This window comes from Sebastes fasciatus, chromosome 18 (genome assembly GCF_043250625.1).
Source record: "Sebastes fasciatus isolate fSebFas1 chromosome 18, fSebFas1.pri, whole genome shotgun sequence".
NCBI lineage: Eukaryota > Metazoa > Chordata > Actinopteri > Perciformes > Sebastidae > Sebastes > Sebastes fasciatus.
This window is the reverse complement of record NC_133812.1, coordinates 12,961,878-12,978,533: the sequence shown is the minus strand read 5'-3', so window position 1 is coordinate 12,978,533 and position 16,656 is coordinate 12,961,878.

Here is a 16,656-nt window from a genome sequence, read left to right as displayed (position 1 = left end):
AGTGTAGCCTAATAGAAACACCAATACAGTCTTTATCTGTATTCTGTATTCTGCACACTGCTTTCTGGATTGGCTTTTTGAAAAAGTACTCATCTTTTAAATCAACAGTGTGATAATATAACATTGCAATGTTTCTATAAGTTCTTCATACTTTTTATAAGCTACATCCTGCACTACTGTGGAGCCCAGAAACTGATAAAAAGTAGTAAAAGGTCATCAGGTGAAAAATGTCAAAACTGTAACTAAATACATCAGTTAATACTATTGTTAATTAGAACATTTAAAAAATAAATCCTTATTTTTCTCTTTTTATTCTTTACCACCAATCAGTTGATAAAATAAAATAATGCTTAATTTATAATTAGTTTTTATCTTTCTCATTTTATTTTTACTCCTTCATTATCTTCACACATTTAAATATCTATTCTCTATTCTCCCTATGCTCCCTATTCTTCCTAATTTTCCTAATCGTAAATTAGTTTTTTTTAATAAATCAGTTTTCAGAATCATAAATAATAATATAATAATCATTATTTCTTTTTAGACTTTATATTTGTTTTTGCATGAAATGAAAATATTGATAAACCTAAATTATAAACCCATCTATTTAGTCTGGATCTCATGTAGTGTTTTACAATTTTAGTGGTTTTATTATTTATAATATTTAATACTCTATCTTACTCATTTAGTTTTATCAACATTTTACTATTTTGAGTAACTGTTGATCATTATGACATTTGTCTATTTATTGTCAATCGCTTGTAAAGCACTTTGAAGTGCATTTGATTTGTTCGTGCTATAAATAAAGATTGACTGATTTATTGATTCATTGATTGATTCATTGATTCACTATTTCCCTGACAATATTATTCATTAACTTTGTTACTAGTTACACTTGTTAACTTGTCTGACAAATTTTCACTACATTTTGACAGTTTAGGTGCTCCATAAACTGCATTCAACTGTGGACTTAACAGTAATATTCTGAATAGATATAGATTAACAATATCCTTTTTTGTAATGCATTATACAGAAAACATTTATGTTTACTGTAAACCAAACATACAAACCCCAACCCTAAATTGAACCAAGTGTACACCCTAAAATGTCAATTGTTACCAGGTTTTTGTCTCTGAATAGGACACACACATGATTTGAATCATAATTTTGAGGTAGGCCTTTTCATGAGGGCCTTTTTTGTAATAGAAATATAGCGCTACAGTGTTAAACAATGTGGCAGCCATTCATTTCCTTTCCTCCCTCTCCAGTCTTTCTATCTGTCTGCAAAGGAGGTGGTCTGAATTGGAGATGACCGATGACTAACACTCCCCCAGGTCGACACCAGGCGAGTGATGCGGTACAGTAACAGCAAGAAGCTGCCAGGCAGCGAGATGAACGGGTATGCCAGGAGGAAGCCGACATGGAAGATATAAGGATCAACTCGCTTGCACTGGGCCCCTCCGGCATCAGACTGGGTGACTCCAACTTGGAGCCTGAACATTAGAAGTAGATGATGGTGGGCGACCGAGAGAAAACACAGCACAGCAAATTCATAATTCTTCTTGAGATAAAGAGGACAGTGTGACCCGCAGTTAAAAGAAAACAGGGCTGAATAAAGGAGGCGAGAACATAAGAAAAATGGACTGTACGCCTGAGCATGAGATCACCAGCAAGATATATGAACGCCTCTCATACTGTAATCTCATATAACCATAGCAATGCAGAGAAAAACCAGGCATTACTATGAAGACTTAAAATAATGAGCTGGGGGACGAACTGTATTACCAGCAATAGTCCTGTATTAAATATTTTACTGAGATAAAAGTACAGATGTACAGAAGTAGGCCTATTATTATAAAAATGTGCTTTAAGTACATGGAGCAATAGTCATTGAGTAGTCCACATCTGTGTTATTATCTCTGCCAGGAGATTATGTATTTGGTTGTGTGTTTGCTTCTCTGTGTCTGTCTGTCCACGGCTAATCTCACATACTGCTGGACCCATCAGCCTATTATTTTGTTTATGCTAATTTATGACTGTATGCTAAAGGATCTCTTGTGGTTGCAGTGATTCACACTTTTTGAAAACATATTATATTGACATCATCTTTTGTTGACTGTTTTATACAGTCATTGACTGCTGACTCCTCACTACCCTTACCAAAAGGAAGTTTATTCAAGGGTGCAATTAGTATATTTCCGTTTGAACTAAGTATACTTGGCTTATACTGGCAAGTATACAGAAAAGTCTAAGTATATTTGGCTTATAGGCCTACTTACTTAATCTTGCAAAAATGAGCATCTCTTCTTTTTAATTCAGGAAAGTATACTTTGTATAATGTAACTTATAGTACTTAGCCAGTAATTTATGTATTACATAAAGAGACTTGCTATTTGACTTGATGATTTGTGATTAATTGTGTTGTTTTTGCATGCCTCCACGGTGAACGGATAATCCAAAAACTTGATGAATTCAAGTGAATTTACTTGAATTCATCAAGTTTTTGGATTATCCGTTATTATCCGTATCAAAACATCCTTTTACAAACTCTCACACACTTTGATAGGCTACTCTACCAAAAAGTAAGCACAACTACAAGCCAAGTATTCTTTTCTGTAGGCCTAGAAGGCAAGAATACTCTTCTTAAGTATATCTTGATCAAAAGATCAAGTTAAGGCCTATACTGAAGTAAATTCACATACTTGCTATCTACTAATGTATAAAATTAGCATGAAAACATGTGTAGCGTGTGACAGATCAAGGAGTGCTTTAAATATAAGGTTGTTGGGTAGTGATGCTAAGCAGATTTATTTACCTGCATAGCTACAACTTACATTTAACAGCAGCATTTTTGTCATCTTATTATTTGATAAAGTGGAGTGCCCATTGCCACATAGAGAAAATATAGCTTTTTACCATTCTGCAGACAGTCTGATTGTGTGTCTGTAAATAGAGACGGATGATACCTACAGTGAATTGTCGTCGTTTCCTAGACGCACATATATCTGCATCTGCCGCTTCATTGCTGATAACCTTCATCTTTGTCTGCAGCCTCAAATGGAAACATTTGTATAATTTGCTAAATGTATATAGGAATACATTCAATTAAAATGGGTCGGCGGTGTGCAATCAGTGTTGTGGGAATGTATTTCTGGCGTAATGAAATTGTCATGAAATTGAAATGAAATCATAGGTTAATTACAGCTCTAATGGATTTTAACCACATTGTAGTGAACATATGAGTGTAGCAGAAAATCTCTGTACAGGGAGTTGCTTCTATAAATGATATTAGATTATACATTATCATCTATTCAGACCCTGCTCAGCAAGATATCTTAATAGAAATGAATTAGAAACGTCAGCCTTAGAACAATTAAAGGCTTTCTTTGTATGTCTTGATACAGGCGGAATGATCAGATAACAGGACTGAAAACCTCTTCAAGAACATACAGCAGCTCAGATCTGAAGATAAAATCGCTTTACTTAAGCTTATCCTTCTCAGTGGAGATTTGTCAAAGCAAACACAGCATCCTCTAATAAACGCCGCCTCATCACGGCAAATGCTTTCACTCCTGTAATGGTTTGTTTGGGGGCCGAGGAGCATCCAGATGATGATTTAGCACAGAATTATAGGTAAAATCAATTACTATCTTAAATTAAACTGTGTAGTTTGATTGTACAAACAAAATTAAACAAAGAGATGTAGCATGGGAGCGGGATTGCATTTTCATACTGTAATCAGCACTATTCTATCACTTAGAATATTTAGACATTTTGGGAAGTACCAGAAATTTGGGGGTTTTATTGTTTGATGAGAAAAACTATACCACTTGATACCACTCCCATATATGCTAAAGAAGCCACTGTGAACAGCTGGTTAGCTAACCTCAGCTTAGCTTAGCTCAAAGACTGGTTGCACCGGGAAACAGCTAGCCTAGTAACTTCGTGGAGTCTTGTAGCCTTTTTCAAGTCAGTTCAATTCAATTCAATTTTATTATAGCGCCAAATCATAACAGCAGTTATCTCATTGCACTTTCTATGTAGAGTAGGTCGAGACTGTACTCTTTATAATATTATTTACAGATACCCAATAATTCCCTCCATGGGCAAGCACTTGGCGACAGACAGTGGCAAGAAAAAACTCCCTTTTAACAGGCAGAAATCTCAAGCAGAACTAGGCTCTGGTTGGGCACATACTGTATATTAGAAGTGGACGTAGTCACCGTGATGTCACCCATTGGTTTGCGGACTGCCGTTTTGAAGCCTCGAGTTCGGCATTTTGGCAGTCGCCATCTTGTTTTTTTTGCAACCAGAAGTGACATGAGAGGGTGGAGCTAAGTGCAACTGAACGTTGAATAAGACATGTTTTGGCAACCAAAAATGTTACAATTAACTTACATGAACTGAAAACACACTGTGAAAGGTTAAAGTTGTTAGACGAAAACATGAACAACTCTCAGACCGGACAACGCCATGGTAGCGACCTGTAAAGCACAAGGTAACCGCGCCCTAAAGCATACTCTGCTTTATGGTCTACTTGACTCTAAATGGGACCATCATTTTCTAAATGAACATCATGCTGTATTGAAGAAGACTTGAAACTAGTGATTGAGACCATAAACTCATGTTTACAATGTTTACTGAGGTAATAAATCAAGTGAGAAGTAGGCTCATTTTCTCATAGACTTCTATACAACCAGACTTCTTTTTGCAACCAGAGAAGACGCCCCCTGCTGGCTGTTAGAAAGAATGCAAGTTTAAGGCATTTCAGCATTGGCTTCACTTCTCAGACCCTGGAGTTGCCCTCTGGTTTAGAGGTGCTGGAAGGCGTTTTGTTACCTGCGGACAGAACCAGACTAGCTATTTACCCTTGTTTGCAGTCTTTGTGCTACGCTAAACTAATTAGCTGTTTGCAGTTAGCCTCATATTTAAGTGATAGACATGAGAATGGTATTGATCTTCTCATCTAACTCTTGGCAACAAAAAAAAATGCAAATAAACATATTTCACAAAATGTAGAACTATTATTTTACAGTAAAAGCTAAGGAGGTATGAATATTTTCATCTCAATATTGAATCTACCACAGCAGACTCACAGCAGAGAAGTGAGAAGCCAGGATGGTGTGGTCATGTGTAAAGAAGGTTCCTGCTGGAGATGTACTAACTACATGCTGAGATCCTTGTACTGGCCAGGACGTGCTAGCAGAATTATAACTCAGCTGACCTGGAAAAACCTGCTGATAGCTCTCCTCTGTAGAGCCTTCCTACAATTACTCATCTCAAACAAGTTTAACCTCCAGAAAAAAATTAAAATCATATTTTTTATCACGTGTATCATGGTTTCTCAAAAGTTCAAAACATGTTCTGCAGAAATACTTTGAACTTTTTTCCCATTCTGTCTTCCTCTGTTTACTGAAAGGTGATTGCAGATGAAAAGAATCTCTACATCTACGTTTACGAAGAAACAAGGTTCAACATCCATTGCTGTGGTTTTCATTCAAAATGTAAATGGTATTCAATTTCATCAACAAGATAATGTGATGGGATAAGGGCGGTTAATCTTTGAATAATTGACAGAAAAATACTAGCACACACACACATATACACACACACCTGCCCTTAGATTCCCGGCAGTAAAAGCCATGAATAATGGATCTTAGTTTTCCCTGGCCTGAGGGAGAAGCTTTTAAACATAATTTGTTGCTTTAATTTATTTACACAACCCTGGCAACCCTGGCCCTCAGGCTAGGTGCATTACACCGAACTGAACCACCCCGCGAGGGGTACGGCACATGCACACATGTTCACACACACCCATGAAAAAGTGCACAGACACATCTGCACCAGGTATGACACATATTCTTGTATGTCCTTTATGCAAATTCCTTCTCACAGGGAAATCTGTCTGTTTCACACATTCACAGAGAAACATGTTAGTGTTAAATATTTTATATTTAACACCATCGGTCTGCTACTGTCCCATTGAGACCATTTATCTCCAAGAAATATGTATTTCAGAAGTTAATTTTCATTTTCAAAAACTTCTATAATGTTTATTCAGATAGTAGAGTATTGACTCATTCCTTTTCACAGCGACAGTCAAGTGAAGTAGTTACATGTTTCTGAGTTCAGAGTTACCGGTATACATTCACACACTTTTACATTGGAGTAATAGAAACAACCTTGTCTCCCGCAAATAACGTTCCCATACAGCTAAACTGGTTTATTAATTATGTTTTGAGGATAACTTATTTTTTTTCCCAGATTATGGTCACAGTTTTAAACAGTTTTTAAACATGTGGTTAACGTTTTAAATTGAAACAAAACAAAAAATGCAACAAAACTACTTCATTAGGTTTAGGCAACAAAACTACTGGGTTAGGTTTAGTAAAAAGAAAAATATCATAGTTTGACATAAGTGAACGTTGACTTTTAGTTTCACATGAACAGCAGTCTCCTGGGGGACAGTCCTGTGTTTGTTTGACTTATCCACCACCCCTTCCGCTCAGCCATAGTGGACTTTCGTGCTTGTTATACTCGTTATTATACAACGCAACGTTCAATGACATTATTCCACGTAACGTTCACTAACGGTCGCTCAATATACTATCACCTACTCTACGCGACGCTTGTTGTACTACGTCACTCGTTGCAGACTATTTATGTTAAATCAAACACAAACGTAATCCAGGAAAAAAGTTTCCCTTCAAACGGAATAAAGAATTCAGTTTAGTTGTATGGGAACGTAATTAAGGGCTGATAGAAAGAATCCTGACTGGAAACATTACATGTTTGCATGGTTTGTGCACAGCCACGGACAAGAGGGCTCTGCAGCAGATGATTAAAACCGCAAAGAACATCATTCGTACCCATCTACAGTACTGAGAATGAGTGGTATCGGTGAGGTGAGGTGCCTGCGCAGAGCCCAAAGGGTATTAACAGACAATACCCAGCCAAGCAACAGCCTGTTCACCCTGCTGCCATCTGGCAAGCGATACAGAAATATCCGCTGTCGAACCACCAGACTGCAGAGCAGCTCTCCTCGATTTATCCTCCGTACTCCACCATTAAAAAAAAATGTTTTGTTCGGTTTTTACTTCTGTAGCGTTAAGGGAATACAACTTACATTTCGTTGTGCAACCGTGTGTTGTAGAATGACAATAAATTAAGTACACATCAGCATGAGTTGATCCACATCTGAGGACTAAAAGCTATGTATGTAGCATGTAGCTTGCAAAATGCAGTTTGCAAGCTGTCACTTAAAAAGTGTCGGTATTTGTCAGTAAGGGGAACATTGTACCTGGAACAGCAGCTGCTCTTGTGGGTTTTTATATTGCAAGTGTCAAAATGTAACTTTGATTTAATGTAGTTTGACAATATCTGACATTTCCAGTGTTGACCTGTCACAAAACATAGATAGGGAATAATGTGTATGACAGGATTATACTTGACAGTAGAAGAGAGAGCAAGTTACAAAACTCGGAAGTTGCACTAATGATTCAGCATACTTCCTCCTCTTCTTCTTCTTCTTCTGGGTTGCCAGATTTAGTTCTTAACCCCTCCCCCGTGCTGACTGGATCAGACAGCAGCAGCTGTGGCGGGTTGCTTGGGATGCCAGTTCCAAACTATCGCTACAGCAGTGTAACATGTGGCAGGTGTTGCCAACTTCTGATTGGGTGTTCAGGATCAGGTACAGTTTAATGTATAGGGAAATGTGTATTTGTGTTTTACATACAGCACATATCATCAAAGCCCACAGGTTTCTAGTTATGTTTTGATTTGAGACAGCAGTCCTTTTTAGCTTCTGATATCTTCCATCCCGGGCGTCCTATAAATCCAAAAACAGATTTCAGGATCAGCAATGCCACCAACCTTTGATTACACTCACCCCATGATGAGTTTCATGTTGCCAGAAGTCCAGTGTGTTAACAGACGGTGTTTACAGCCCTCGCCCATGTCGCCCATGATCCCGCTGAGTAATAATCATAATCACAATAAGCTGTTTACTGTACATGCATCTTCAGATCCCCATCATTAATAACTCTTGAAGCAGTAATATTTGACAGAAATCAAACACTAAGCACAAAAGCCAACATTTGGCTGGATAAATTATGAGTGTGCAGGAGCCTACATGCTGGCTAATGTTACAGTAGCACACTGCTGCTACTGTTATTACTGTCCCAGTGCGGAGCTTTTCAAAACTGGATATTAACCAGGTTATTGCACAAACATATTGAACCCTTAAATGTAATTCTTGAAATCCAGAATTCAATTTTAATGTAGGTGTGAATGCACCCATGGTCCTTTGTGCAATTGTTTTTGCACATGTTGTGACAAAAGGCTTACCAAGACCTCTGATCAGGCTTCGTAAGGTGAATGAAGGTGTAACTAGTAAAATATGCACCTTCATTGCTCTAATTGTAATGTAAAAGGAGAGGTCATGTGTCAGGTGTAAAAGTTCACAATGTTTTTCTCAACGTGCTACGTCATCCAACATTTGATCAGTATAAGGGAGTCTGATAGGTGACTGGTACCAACAAAACCAGCAGTGTCAGAGGTTGTAAAATCACTAATCATTGTTCTTACAGGAACTGCAATCTGGTCAATCAGTGTTGGAATAGTTTGACATTTTGGGAAAGGCGCTTATTCGAAAGTCTGATTGTATAGAAGTCTATGAGCAAATGAGCATACTTCTCACTTGATTTATTACTTCAGTAAACATTGTAAACTTGAGTTTATGGTCTCGCTAGTTTCAAGTCTTCTTCAATACAGCATGATGTTCATTTAGTAAATGTTGGACCCATTTAGAGTGAAATAGACCATAAAGCAGGGTATGCTATAGGGTGTGGCTACCTTATGACAGGTCATTACCACAGCGTTGTCCAGTCTAGTTGCTTTTCGTCTTTCGTCTTAGAACTTTAACCCTTTCACATTGTGTTGAAAATGTTTTATTCAGCGTTTGGTTGTACTTAGGTCCACCCTCTTGTGTTACATCTGGTTGCAAAAAAAACAAATGTTGATGGATAAAAACCAAGATGGCGACAGACAAAATACCGAAATCGGGGCATCAAAAAAGGCAGTCCACAAACCAATGGGTGACGTCCCGGTGACTACGTCCACTTCTTATATACAGTCTATGCTCCAGCTCTATATTTACCATACTAATATGAGAGTGGTATCAAACTTTTCATCTAACTCTAAATGTATTTCCCAAAATGTCAAACTATTTCCTTAACTGTTGAATGAATGCCAGTGTTTTTGAGGAAGCCTGGCACTGGAGAGGTGATGTGAGGTAATGCAGAGGATGCTATTATTAGGGCGGACAGAGCTTCTAGGCTATTAATGAGTGCATTCATTTGTGTGTTTGAGAGAAAGGGTCATATATTCCACCCCAAGAAACAGTAAAACACAAGAAAGCATTGAATATAATAACTCTGAATAACTGAATATAAAAAATAAACTGAATACTGCATAACAGATACTGTGCTTCACGTGCATTGAAGGGAAGCAAAGCAAAGCATTTTCAAAAGAAATGTTTTGTTCCAACTGTTTCTGTGGTGTCCCATGTTATTTTAATTTGAAGGGATTGGCATTGCTTTGGTACTATCATATAACCAGCATCTTTGTAGTTAATTATAATTTTCCTGCCAACAATCCTTGCACTATATCAATAGTGGGGATCCATTTTCATCTTCTCTCAGCTGAATTTAATGTAGTGGTTCAATCTTTTTAAAAAGCACAACAAAGCCCACTGTAGCAGCGCTGTATTCTCTATTTTCCAGAAATGGAATAATAAGACAGATATTGTCAAACTATTTAGCATTATACTCGCAAACATATTCACTTCCGCTCCCTGTACAACTCCTAGTGGCCCGGTGTTTGTCGGAGAAATGAGAAGGATATTAAATTTGCTGGTGAGGTTTGTCAACTTGAGAGCGCTTTTTCTGTCGCTGCGGCTGCGAAAGGTAATCTGTTTCTCCATGCTGCTGTCGTGATCAAAGGGATCACAGTCCCATGACTATTTCACACAGCAACCCACATGCAAAGAAGACACAATGAGGCACATGCAGACACCCTGACACATACTGTATGTGCATGCACCAACACACACACACCAGAGAGGCGTGCAACACATTCCAACACACATGGACTTTTAACACAAACACTGCGACTTACATTCACACACACAAAGCAAATCTCACCACCGCTTGATGTTGTGTGTTTTCCTTAAGAAGCTTGCCTCATGCTGTGAAGATGGCAGCATGGACACACACACACACACACACACACACACACACACACACACACACACACACACACACACACACACACACACAGTCATGTTTTCATGACTTTTGAGGACATTACATTGACTTACAATCATTTCCTGGAGACTTACCCAAACCCTATCTGTAACTGCTACTTGATTAATCCTAATCCTAACCCTAAACCAAGTCCTCACCCTAAAATATAATGATTTACTTTATGGGGACGTGCATTTTGTCCACATTTGGAAGGCGAGTCCCCACAATGTGACTTTGTAAACAGCTTTATGTCCCCACAACGTGAGTAATACATGCCCACAAACACACACACACACACACACACACACACACACATTTGAACACACTCTCACGCACCAGTACTCAAAGCAGCTGCACAGCAGAATCCAGCAAGAGAGTGAAAGATCAGTCGAAGCTCCCAACACATTTTAGACAGCACAGAGAGAAAAATTATTTCCTTTTCTAACATTTGAGATGTTTCTGTAACCGTCCTTCATCTTACTTCGTCGACTTGTAACTCTAATGCTGCTTTTAGTTTTCTTTTTACTTGAAATAAATGATGTGGCTTCGACATGGTTTCAAGATGCGCACAGCTGACAGCCTGAAATATTCAGTATTTCCACAAATGCTGGGTTTTTTGAAGGATTTTATTCACCAGAGAGGCATTTCAACGATCTGAAGTCGGCAGCTAAGCCACAGAAAATATGAGGCAAATACAGAAGGTGGTTGTATGTTGGTGGTTGCTTCATGGATGTTTCCTACCAGCACAGAGGCCGTTTTTTTGTTCTAAAGCTGTACTGTGCCACAGTTTATAGTGGATGTGCTGCTGCAGGTTTGCAGTCTACACCATCCACTGTATCAGACCCCCACCCCTCACCCCCCTCCCTCCGTCGCAAGGGACTCTACCCAACCCTCCTTTCATGCTTTAGTCATCCCGCCTGGGCTGCTGCAACATCCCTCCTGGCTCGACTCCCAAAGCACTCTTTAGCCCTTACATCCAGAATGCTCCCCCACCCCAACACGTCCCGCAGTCCCTGCTCTGGCTTCACAAGGCTGTTTGCATCGAATACAAAACTCCATTGCTCAAACCTCCAGGACACAGTCTAGTAGCGGCGCACGTCGGCCTGTGATCTGCATTCTGTCGTTTGCTGCCACTTAGCTTTGCTCTCCCTGCAGCAGGCTGGTTATCGCTCACCCTCCACTCCCCTACTCTTCCTCCACCTCCTCCTCTCTTAAAGGTGGAATAACTTGACAGTTAGATCAGCGGAGTCACCCCCTTTCCATCATAACCAGAAAACCTGTCTCTTCAATACATACATCACATCACCTCTGACTTACATCTCATATATATATATATATATATTTATATATATATATATTTTTATATATATATATATATATATATATATATATATATATACACATGTATATATACACATGTATATATACACATGTATATATATATATATATTTCCTCTCTGCCACCTCCCTCTTAAATTTTAAACACGTGCATTTGGACTTTTACTTGTAGAAAGAGAGCAAACTGCACTGACAGGTAAGACTGAAGTCATTTAACTTTCCTTTCCTGGTGACTTCAATCGAGAGAAAAAAAAGAGTGTTTCTCTTAACTCCTCATGAGAGCAGGTGAGCGAATGCTGCAGGGTGAGCGAGCACCAAAGGGAAAAGCATGAGAAAGAGCCCGATTGAGACGGAGCAGAGAATAAGTATGATAAATACTGTAGGCAGAGCTACAGACCGAACAGTTTGATGTTTTCTGTTCCACCAACCAGGTGCAGAAGTAGTTCATATAAAAGAATAATAAAAACCACAAAGCATCTATCAGCAGGCTTTTATTGTGAAATTTCCACTTGATAAATTGTTCAAAAATCAAGTAATCAATGCTCCAAATCTTTTATCTTATGAGAGCTCATGTAAGGAATAATTTAGTGTTCCCATATTTCATCAGGTCAAAACTTTAATCAGGTCCAATACTTTGGTTTATTACCAAATACCTGCAAAACTAATGACATGGTTTGGTGCTAATTAGCGGTAGCGAGACCGGTTTTCGTACTAGTGGTAAGTAGTTTTTTTCACGTAACTTATGCCTAAACCATGATATTTTCCTAAACCTAACCAAATTCCTGTGAAGACAGAAGTTTATTTTGAAAATATTGGGGCAGAAATTGACACATGCATCCCCTGTTGCTGGATATTCATAGAAAAACGAACGTAAAACAAGGAATAACCTTTTTCATGCGTTTGTGCAACGAACCGTTGTTTGAGGATACGTGTGACTGTAACATGCAAGCAAAATGGTCACAATGGTAACCATTATCATGTTAGCACTGTCATTGTGAGCATGTTAGCATGCTGATGTCAGCATTTAGTTCAAAGCACTCTCGACAATTTTCTCTATTTGTTTGGTTCACAGACAGAATGAATAATTATCATAATTATAAAGTATTACTGTGTTATGTGTTATTCTGTGAACACATGACAGAGTGAGAAAAGCCACCACTGTTTCTCTGCTGTTGCCTGATCCACTTCCCCCTTCAGCCCCGACTCAGTCAGCGAGGGGAGGGGGCTGCTATTTAATCAAAAAAAGTGTCACATTAATTCAGACAAATTCAAGCAATCTAGTTTTCTAATAAAGCTGTCATATTTGCATCCGGTGACTTACACTCACCATCGTTTTAGATTAATTCCCGTCACAACCTTTTGATTTATGAATGCATAATAACTGAGGGCAATGTCTGTGACTGTGAGCAAGCGTGTGCGTGTGAATTTGTGTCCACAAAGCGCTGACTTTTAATCTAACATGTTGCTCGTGCCTCGATGAGGGAAAATCACATCTTACGATAATTGAGCGTGTTAAGAGGGAAAGATGAGGCTCCTGGTGTGAAGGAGCGCGAGTTGCATCATCGGTTCCCTGTTTTACAGCAGCGTCTCATCTTTCCTTATCTCACTGACGTTCATATCAAAGGACCAAACGAATAGGAATTTCTTCTTCTTCTCCACATGATTTTTTCTTTCCATATCCATGTGTAAAACATCCAAAAGTCAACATCTGCTCTTTCCAGTAATTGTTGCTTAATAGATTGGTGCAGGGATGACATACTTTTTGTATATTATTGCTGATAATAAGATCTGTGGCAAACAAATGTTTAATATATACGTTTTGTTTAGCAAGATACTGTAATCTTCACAAGTGAACACCATTTTTATGATGTTTGAAGTGTGAATGCAATCGCCAGAAGTAAAAAGCTAACGTTAGGTTCCCAAAAAGGGGAACCACTGATATAAAATTCAAAACATATTTCTATCTAACGAAATATTCTGCCTACATTTATTTAACCACAATTACAAAAAATAAATTTTTGGCTCCAACACTATTATAGTAAATTACTTAAAGCTGAAGCAGGTGAGATTGGAGCAAATATGATTTTAAAATGTTATTTTTATAAAACAGTCACTATATCGTGACAGTAGTACATGAAACAGGTAACCTGAACAAAAAAATCATGTGCCTCTGTGTCCTCTGGTGTCCTCCAGTGCTCCTAACGACATCTGCAAGATTTCACAGACTGGAGGAAAACAACCAATCAGAGCTGATCTGAGGTCTGCTATCCATCTGCTGTCTATGAGAGCCGAATGTCAATCACTCACGAACTCCGACCAAACGATCAAACTAGGCAGCGCTGATCAAATATGAATCAATATTCTGTTACTGTAATGCCTATTTCTCGCCTCAAATGTTTTCAGAATCATCTTGTAGTGCACGGTTTAGCTGTAAAATTAGAAGGTTTGTGACGCCACCGCCATTGTGAAATCTGGTGAAGGAACGCCAAATTCTGGTCACATGACCGGAGCACAGCCAATAGGAGCGCTCTCTCTCTCTGAAGTGACCTGTGATTGGTGAAAGTCTCCTGTCACGGGCTGGATTTTCTAAAGCCTGAAAACAGAGCCATGAGGAGGAGCAGGAGTCTAGTTATCTCTCAGAACACTTGAACTACAATATGCTGAAAGGTTATTATGGAATTCTTGCCCAATGATGCCAAAAATATACTGGCTTGGCGAATCCGTCAAATTGAGGATTTTGTTTAGATTTTTTTAGGGTGATGATGTCACAAAATACAAGTAGGGGATACTTCAAGTAAAATAGGTTGGGACAACTGTTTTATATCGTAGAACAAAAAATTAAACATGTGTTAATCTCTGACCTTATTTCAGGCATCTAACTAAAAACCCATTCAAAAAACCCATTACCAGGTTTCAGGACTCATTCCTGCAGCACTCTGTAGTATTTTGTCATTTTCGGCAGCTGTGTGGTGAAATTGCAAGGTAATCTCTAATTTGCATAACTGTCAAGAATGGCAAAGTTATTTTATAAGACACATTTTTCATTATCTTTTGGATTTCAATGACATATCATATGGATTTTTACCCAATAAATGACAATAAAACAAAATGGAATCAACTGGAATGGTAGCCATGGGGTCAATAGTCCATTTTATCTCCTTTAGTTCCTGTTTTGCTGTGTTGCAACTCAATTCCACCTCCTTGAAGGAATATTATAGGTAAACATTTGTCTACTCCCCATTGTCATCTCAGGCGCTGTTGCCAAAATATTGTATATCTGCGACTGCCAGACAAACACTCACACCTGTTTCCACTTCACTGCTGTTGAGTAAAGTAACTGAAGTGCACACAAGGGGCTTCACAATGTATAATATTGTTGTCTTGTAATCATGACTCAATCCAAACCAAACAGCAGTCTGATACCTCCGATCATACTGTCAAATTCTAAGCTCATCCACAAACATTTCTGCCAGTGACAATTTGCCTTGTGTTTACTTTTTGTGTTCCAGCATCCAAAATCAACTCTGCAGTGCAGTGGAACAGATGATGGAGCAGGCAGATGATATAATATTAACTGAGCAAACAAAGAGGGATCCAAAAAGAAGACACATTTGCCAGCAGATCTGCTCTCAGATATACAGTTCGTCGCTGGTAATGTCTCCTCACGAGAGTCATGGCAGATTTGACCGAATATGAGTCTTGAAGCTGCAGTCGGTAACTTTGAGCAAATATGATAAAAAAGTTATTTTTTAGAAAACTGTCTCTATATCCTGACAGTAGTGCATGAGACAGGTAATATAAAAAAATCAGGTTCCTCTGAATCCTCCTGCGCTCATAATGGTATTTACACATTAGATACAGAGGATTTTCTTCCCACGATTACCTGTCTCCAGCATTACTGTGAGGATAAAGTGACTCTTTTATAAAAATAACTTTTTATCATATTTGTTCAAAGTTACCGACTGCAGCTTTAATCCGGCACTATACAGTGAAGGTGAACATTTCTGAATCGTGCTTAAAGTGATGTGATCGTACATTTTCTGGCTTTGCCCCACATCTTAGTGTTTTGTTTGATAGTAATATAAGTTTGGAGCAAAGCTTGTTCAATCATGTTTTTATAATTTTAGAAACATTTAAAAAAATCCTACGTCATAAAGACAGATTCCATTTCACATGCTTTTGTCTCCTCACACTTTGGTTATGGCAACAGCCGTTTTACCTGTCTGAACCAATCTATCCAGAACGGAGACACGTGACCACATCACACCTGTTTTAGCCTCCTTACACTGGCTTCCAGTATGTTTTAGAATTGACTTTAAGATCTTATGTGTTACTTTTAATGCTCCTCATGGCCTCACTCTTATTTCTGACCTTTTAGTACCATTCATATCTGTACCTGGTTTGAGATTCTCAGACAGACGTTGTTTTTTTCAGAGGCCCGGCTCAAGTCTCTCTTCTTCTCTTCTTTACTTGTATCAGGGAGCTTATCCTGATTTTACGCGAGTTTTTTCTATTTATTTGACCCAATTTGTCTTTTTAATTCTTTTATCTTGCATAACTGGAATTGGGTTTTATCTGTTCTTATGCCTCTGCGCCGACGACAGCCGTGGCCGGAGGCATTATATTTTCGGGTTGTCCATACTGTACATCCGTCCAATTCTTGTGAGAGCGATATCTCAGGACCACTTTAAGGGAGTTTCTTTAAATTTGGCACGAACGTCCACTTGGACTCAAGGATGAACTGATTAAAATCTGGACGTCAAAGGTCAAGGTCACTGTGACCTCATGTTTATCCCATTCTTGTGATATATCAGGAACGCCTGAAGTGAATTTCTTCAAATTTGGTACAAATATCCACTTGGACTCAAGGATGAACTAATTACAAGTTGGTGGTCAAAGGTCACTGTGACCTCACAAAACATAAATCAAGAATTCATATGACAATTATGACAAGTTCACGCAAATGTCTAATAGGATGAAATAAAGTGATGAAGACATTTTGGACAGATATGGA